The sequence below is a fragment of the Nicotiana attenuata genome, unplaced genomic scaffold, assembly GCF_001879085.1.
Source record: "Nicotiana attenuata strain UT unplaced genomic scaffold, NIATTr2, whole genome shotgun sequence".
In the NCBI taxonomy this organism is placed as follows: Eukaryota; Viridiplantae; Streptophyta; class Magnoliopsida; order Solanales; family Solanaceae; genus Nicotiana; species Nicotiana attenuata.
Window position 1 is genome coordinate 186,781 of NW_017672066.1, and position 8,169 is coordinate 194,949.

Sequence of the window (8,169 nt, forward strand, 5' to 3'; positions counted from 1 at the left end):
TATATAATCAAAAAAAAAAGTATAGAAGGGGTAATTTCAGTTCATAATTTTGATAATACTGTAACAATATAGGTTTACAGAATAAGAGACAGAGTACCGAATAGGATTTTACAACATAAGACTTTAATCATAAAAAAAAAAATTACCGCAAAAAATTCATATCTTTTTACCTTATAAATTTTACCATAAAAACAAAAATAAAAATTTTTTAATGCCTATTAATTTAGGTAACTATAATCCAGATTGGAAGAATTTAAGCTAGACATAGAAACCGAATTTATTCGATAATAGATTTAGCCATAAATTTTATATACCTAGAACAAAATAATAAAATTTGTTCAGACATATATAAAAAACAACTGCATTTGATAATTTTAATACTATCATATCATCAATCATACCATCTAAGAAGAAGAGTATATCTTATACTGTCTTAATCTATCTTTGGTATATATATATATATATATATATATATATATATATATATATATATATATATATATATATATATATATATATAGAGAGAGAGAGAGAGAGAGAGAGAGAGAGAGATGATAGTTTTTTTATTTTTTTATTATTTTTGCTTGTTATATATATTTAAATTCAAAAACAATAACCAATAACTAATTATTAACTAAATAACTAATTAGTAACTAATTATGCCATGTGGCTTCTTTTTAGGCTGCCACTTGGCTTAAGGAGAGGGCTTTTTCCTCTCCTTTTAATAATATATAGAATTGATATAATTGATATCTCTGTTTTAAAAGGCAGAATTGGGACTCGCCCTGGGGCGGAGCACTTGTAAAACGCCGTTGGGCTTATGTGTGGGGCTTAGTTCCGTGAGACTTACGCCTCGGCCATCGGGGCTTACGCCCCGGACACGCCCAACACCTAGCTTATTGGGCTCGCCTAATAGAACTTTATGCAATTGTTTGTAACTAACCTTGTAAATCCTCAAATTTTCTTAATAAATCGTTGACTATTCAAAATTACTTTTTTCTTAATCATAAATCATTAAGTTGAGAGTATTTTATGTCATAATTAAAATAAAAAATATTGCATGTTATCCACTAAGACTGCTATGATAGTTAATTTTAAATATATTTTTCATTTAAAAAGTATTTATTTATTAACTTTTGTTATGTCTTTACTATATAATAGTCCATAATTTTTTATATAATTATTTTTCTAAATATTTTTTTTCATGTTTACGAGATACAATACTTATTAGTTTAATAGCTCAGTATTAACTAGTAACTATTTACAATTTGTTATCATGGTATTGTACGGTAATGTAACGACCCGACCGGTCGTTTCCAGCTTTTGCACTTTGATCGCCAGTTCTCGGGCATGACTTGTCCCGTGTTATGTATTGTGACTAATGTAGATCGTTGGTTTTGGTTTTCAGGAAAATTTGGAATGAATTTGAAAGAACAATTTCAGTTGAAAGCTTTGAATTTGAAAGGTTTGACCAAGAGTTGACTTATTTGTATATGAGCTCGGATTGGAGTTTTTATGATTTGGTTAGCTTCGTTAGGTGATTTGTGACTTAGGAGCGTGATCGGGATTGGTTTTGGAGGTCCGGTGTAGAATTAGGCTTGAATTGACGAAGTTAGTATTTTGGCGAATTCCGGTTGATAGGTGAGATTTTGATCCGAGCGTCGGAATAAAATTCCGAGAGTTTCTGTAGCTTCATTATGTTATTTGGGATGTGTGTGCAAAATTTCAAGTCATTCGGAGGTGATTTGGTTGGGTTTTTGATCAAATGCGTGTTTCGAAAGTTTTAGAAGAACTTAGGCTTGAATTCAATGTAATATGATGATTTTGGTGTTGTTTGAGGCGTTTTGATGATTGGAACAAGTTTGAATGATATTATAGGAGGTGTTGGTACTTTTGGTTGAGGTCCCGGGGGCCTCGGGGTGATTTCGGATGGCTAACGGGAAGTTTGAAGTTGAAAAATGTTGCAGAAATTGATCATCAGCTGTTGCAGAAGAATTAGCCTTCGCGATCGCGTGAGGTCCCTCGCGATCGCGTAGAAGGAATTTGGGTTGGCCTGAGTTTGTGCTTCGCGTTCGCGGAAGGTGAGCAACTTGTGCTTCGCGTTCGCAGGTGAATGTTCGCGATCGCGTATAAGGAATTAGGTCCCAGGGCAGTTGCCCTTCGCGTTCGCATGAAGGTAGTCGCGTTCGCGTAGATTAGGGGTCCAGAGCTTCGCGTTCGCGTGAGGGTAACTGCGTTCGCGAAGGGTATTTTTGTCAGAAGCAATTTTGTGCATCGCGAACGCAAGAAGGGCCTCGCGTTCGCATAGAAGAAACTATCACTGCACAGAAGGGTTTTATTAAATATTTCATCCGCGAACCAAGTCTTATTTCCATCATTTTTGAGCAATCTTGAGAGCTTTCGGACGGGAATTGAAGAGGATTTCGATGGGGATTGATTGGAGGTAAGTCCTATGAACTAAAAACACGTTTTTATTGCGAATTTAGACTGAAAAAACCAAGGAAATAAGGAGTTAGAATGGAGGTTAGGGCTTGAAACTTAAGAGAGTTAAAATGGGGATTTGAGGGGTCATTCGGACTCCAATTTTGGTAATCTTTGTATGTATAGACTCGTGGAGAGATAAGGAATCCGTTGTGTTAAATTTTTTGATTTTCGAGAAGTGGGCCCGGAGCTCGGCTTTTGCTAATTTCGAGATTTTCGCTATTTTTCGATTGTCTTCGATTGGGTATTGTTCCATTGGCATATTGTGACGTATTCGTTGTGATTTTGATCAGATTCGACGTGCGAGGAGGTCGATTTGAGAGGCAAAGGCGTCGCGAGCTAGAGATTTCGCCGGTTCGAGGTGAGTAATGATTGTAAATGATATTTTGAGGGTTTGAAACCCCGTATCTGCACATCGTAGTGCTATATTGAGGTGACTTGCACGCCGGATTGCGAGCGTGGAGTAGAGCACCGTTGGGGATTGTGACCTGGTCCGTCCCGGTAGATGAATATACTGCGTATTTGACTGAAACTCACTTATTATCATTTTGATTGAGCTGGTTGCTATACTTGGGCTTCGTTCCAATTGATTGAATCCTTCAGGGATTGTTATTACTGGTTTCTTATCATTTTTACATATCATTGAATTTAATACTTTTTTGCAAACTCAGCCACTTTTTCTTAAACTTGAAACTTAACTAATATTTTTAATGAAGTTTGGGCTGAATATTTCTATATGATTGTGCCCGAGGGGCTAATGCGATTTTGGACTGAGTATGGGATCGGGCTGCACGCTGCAGCGGTATGATATTGCTATTGATATGAGGCCGAGGGCCTAGTTGATGCCACGAGATGGCTTATTATTGCGCTTGGGCCGTAATGGGCCCCTCCCGGAGTCTGCACACCCTCAGTGAGCGCCGCCGACGATAAACGGATTGGGCTGCACGCCGCAGCGGTATGTGGAGTGGGCTGCACGCCGCAGCGGTACTAGTACTGTTCTGTGTGTTTACTTTATCTTATTTGCTTGCCTTTACCTGCTGTTTGTGCTACTTCATGTGATATCTACCGGATTGCCTAAAATTATCTGTTAATTGAGTGTGGTGCCCGAGGGGCGGACTTCTGTGCTTATCTGCACTATTTGAATTGCATTCGTTTGTATACTACTGAACAAGTCATTTTCAAAAGAGGTTTTAAACTGAGCTAAGATATTTCTAAAGATTTCACAGCTTCACTATTTTTCTCAAAGGGTTTTACACTGCTCATGTATAGCATGATGGTTTGCTTTACGTAATTTCTTACTACTCAGTTGTTATTTACCCTTATTACTCAATAAGTTGGAGTACTCACTTTACTCCCTGCACCTTGTGTGCAGATGCAGGTATCTATTCACCCGGTAGCGGGTTTTGGCTGATCAGAGGCAGAGTTATATGAGTTAAGGAGGTGACTGCCAGCGTTCGCAGCACCATTTTCCTCTCTTTTGTTCGTTATTTCAGTTTTGTATTTTAGAGACCTTGTAGTGGATTTACATTCTGATAGATGCTCGTGACTTGTGACACCCCGGTTTGGGCTGTGTTTGGGTTGTATTCCGCACTTAATAAAGAAATCCTTGTTTAGACTGTGATTATCTAATTATGCTAAAATTATTTATTAATATTTAACTATTCTGAGAAGGGTGAAATGGGTTGGTTGGCTGGCCTTGTCTTCACGAGAGGCGCCATCACGACCGGATCGGGGTTTGGGTCGTGACAGGTAAATTATGTGTCACTTTATTAACTTGTTGAAATTTAAAAATAAATGATGCTAGAGAATCATATTTAAATTGTGAATTATGTTTTTATATAAATTCTCTTTCAAATAGAAAGCATATTAAATAAAAAGAGTATTTTAAGAAAAATATCAAATTAAAATATTAAAATTCTTTTAAGATTTCATTACTCCTTAAGAGATACATATAAGATTTCGTATCGAATACATTACTTTTAATGTTTGAGTTGTAACAACGTTGCAGCTGATTGGCATATTATGATATATGTCATACTTTTCGTATTATTCATAGTTGAGTTATAATTTATAAATATTTCAAATAGATTATTTGTTATAATTTTGTGATTTTAATATAATTTTTATAATTATTTTTTATTTTATACTATCTTACAATTCTTGAAATTAGTAAAATGTAATGATCCGTGGGACTTACACCCCGTGTTTCAGGGCTTACGTCTCGCCTCGTCAGAGGTAAAACGCCTTGCCTCACGCCCCCGCCTTTTAAAACATTGCTTGATATTACTAAGAAAATAATTTTCTACTATATATAAGTGAAGAAGGTGTACAAGCAGTGCATTGATTAATTGTACAAAAAGCAATATAAAATGTACTGCACTCTTGGGCTCATCTGACTGGTAGGTGAATTATTTTGCAATTCTACCATTGGCACGTGTATTGTAGTTCTCCTTTAGCAACCACGTGTACACACTTTACCTATACAATACTACATGGTCTCAATTGCTCTTTAGTTTATTGCTCAACTCCAGAGTTCAGAAACTCTCTCCTTTACATCTTCTATGTGCATCTTCAGGATTCTTCACTGCTCTATTTCTCTCGGATTCTGCATAGCTTTCTAATTTCTATTATCTTCCTGCTTCTTGCTTCATGTTTAGCTGATTTCGCCGAAGACAATTACTCCTAATTTTGCCTTAATTTTGGTTAGCCTTTTTGCGACAGTAATTGGGCAAAGTCCAATGAGTATTACGAATCTTTGACTGGAATGTTGGTTTATCTTTCGTTTTGGGGTGACTGCTATTTGTATCTGTTGGGTTTTTATGCATTTAATATATTAAATACTTAAAAGAGGGTGAATGAGAAATGGAGGTATCAGAATTATCCAATGGAACAGTAGCTGAAGCTTTACTGCTACTTGAAGTTGAGCTTCAATGGTGATGGAGCTGTGACCTTCGTGCCATGAAAGCTCAGAGAGAAAAGAAGAAGAAGAAGAGGGAGAAGATTCCATAACATTGTAATTGAATTGATTGAGAAAGGAAAAATGAGTGGAACCTCCACTATATACAATTGTGCAACCAAGCTAAGACTAAGGACTAACCACTAACTACCTTGCTAACTACTAAGCTGATTGGTACAGCTGTCATAACTAACTAATGACTCCACTAACTTCCAACTAACTAATTAGTACAAATAATTAGTTCTTAACATCCCCTCAAGTTGGAGGTGTAGTAAACACAACCAACTTGTCTAACGTAGCATTATGTTTAATCCCTGTCAAGGCTTTAGTTAGAACATCTGCGAGCTGGGTGTCTGTTCTGATATGATGGAGGGAAATCAAGCCTGCTTGTAGTTGATCACGCACAAAATGACAATCCAATTCTATATGTTTGGTCCTCTCGTGGAATACTGGATTCCTTGCAATATGCAATGCAGACTGGCTATCGCAGAAAACTAAAATGGGCAAAGAAAAAGGGACAGTCAGCTCTTCAAACAGCCTGCGTAGCCATAATAGCTCTCCTACAACCTTTCTCAAGGCTCTATATTCTGCTTCTGCAGAAGAAAGTGATATAGTCTCTTGCTTCTTAGACTTCCAACTAATGGGACTGTTGCCCAACAAGACCAGATAGCCTGTGATGGACCTCCTAGAGTCTAGGCAAGCTGCCCAATCAGAATCACAATAATCTTTGATTGTATGGTCCCCATCCTTTGACATGAAAATTTCCAAGGTAGGATCATTCTTTAGGTATCTCAACAAGTGAAATGCTGCCTTCAGGTGAGGTTTTCTGGGCTCCTGCATAAACTGGCTTAAGTGTTGAACACTATATGCTATGTCCAATCTGGTGTTGGTTAGGAAATTTAGTTTGTCTACTAACTTCCTGTAGTAAGTGGGATCCTGCAGTATTTTTCCCTCCTTGGCCTTTAGTTTTACAGTAGGGTCCAAAGGTGAAGAGCAACCCTTGTGTTCTAGACAATTATACTCCTTCAGCAGATCTAACACAAATTTCCTTTGTGATATAATGGCCCCATCATCCTTATACATAATTTCCAGTCCCAGGAAATAATGAAGTTGTCCTAGATCCTTGATCTTGAACTGCTCATGTAGGAAGTTCTTGAGTTGTGCAATTTCTTGCTGATCAGTCCCAGTTAATAACACATCATCCACATATACAGCAACATATACTGATGTATTTCCATTCCTTTTATAGAAAAGTGAATAACCATACATGGAATGTGTGTATCCCCTTGAGCATAGTGCCTTAGTTAGTTTTGCATACCATTGTCTACTTGCTTGTTTCAGACCATAGAGAGATTTGTTCAGCTTGCAAACTAAACCTGGCTTGTCTGTTACCAACCCAGGTGGTATCTGCATATGTACTTCTTCATTGAGATCCCCGTGTAGAAAAGCATTATTCACATCCAACTGTGAGATGGACCAGCCCTTCTTAACTGCTGTAGCTATTAAGGCCCTGACTGTTGTCATTTTTACAACTGGTGAGAAAGTTTCTGTATAGTCTATTCTTGCCTGTTGAGTGTAACCTTTGATAACCAACCTGGCTTTGAACCTCTCAATGTTGCCATCTGCTTTGTGTTTCACCTTATACACCCACTTACAACCAATTGCTTGCTTCCCAGGTGGTAGCATCACTAAATCCCAAGTGTGATTAGAGTGTAATGCATCAAATTCCTGTGTCATAGCAGCTTGCCAAGCAGGATCAATGGCTGCTTCCTCATATGATGATGGTTCCCTGTCATGACAAATATTTCTCACAAGAGTCTGACTATCAGGAGTTAGTAGATCAGAGGCAATATGGTGATTTACAGAGAACAAAGCATTTAGGGAAGCAGAATTAGTTTTAAGTTAAGGTAGGGAATGGACATAGTCTTGTAGGTATGTGGGAAGTTTGTGAGCTCTGTGTGATTGTCTTGTGGGATGAATCTGTTCTACATTGATCTGTTCAGTGTTATGTTGTGATAATACATTAGGTGTTGAAGAACTAGGTGTTCCAGAAGGTGAAGGACTAGCTACATGCATAGGTGACATAGAAACAGATGTGCTGTCTACACTCCTTTGATCATTCAAGACTTCAGGGGTCTGTGTGATATTTGTATTCTCAGGAGGTTGTTCACTTAGAGATTCAATGAAAGGAACTGGATAAGGGACAGGTGATTTAGAAGATTTGTTCATACTAACATTAAAAGGAAAAATGGACTCATTAAACACCACATCTCTGGAAACATGAATTTTTCTAGTGGCTAGACTTGGAACTTTGCACCCCTTTGTGTTGAAAGGATATCCAACAAAGACATGAGGTGTTGTTCTGGGATTGGATTTGTCCCTATGTGGCATCAGTACAGTAGGATAACATAGGCAACCAAAGCTCTTAAGGTGGGAATACTTTGGCCTTTTTCTGTATAGTAATTCATATGGTGTCTTATTGCTGATATAATTGGATGACAATCTATTTATTATATAAGTGGCACAAAGGACACATTCACCCGAATATCTTAGAGGTAGCGTGGATTGAAAAAGGAGGGCTCTGGCTGTTTCAATGAGGTATTTGTGCTTTCTCTCCACCACACCATTCTGCTGTAGTGTGTAGGGACAAGTTCTTTGATGAATGATCCCTTTAGATTGGAACAACATGGTTGCTTCTCTACTGGTAAACTCTAGTCCATTATCTGACCTTA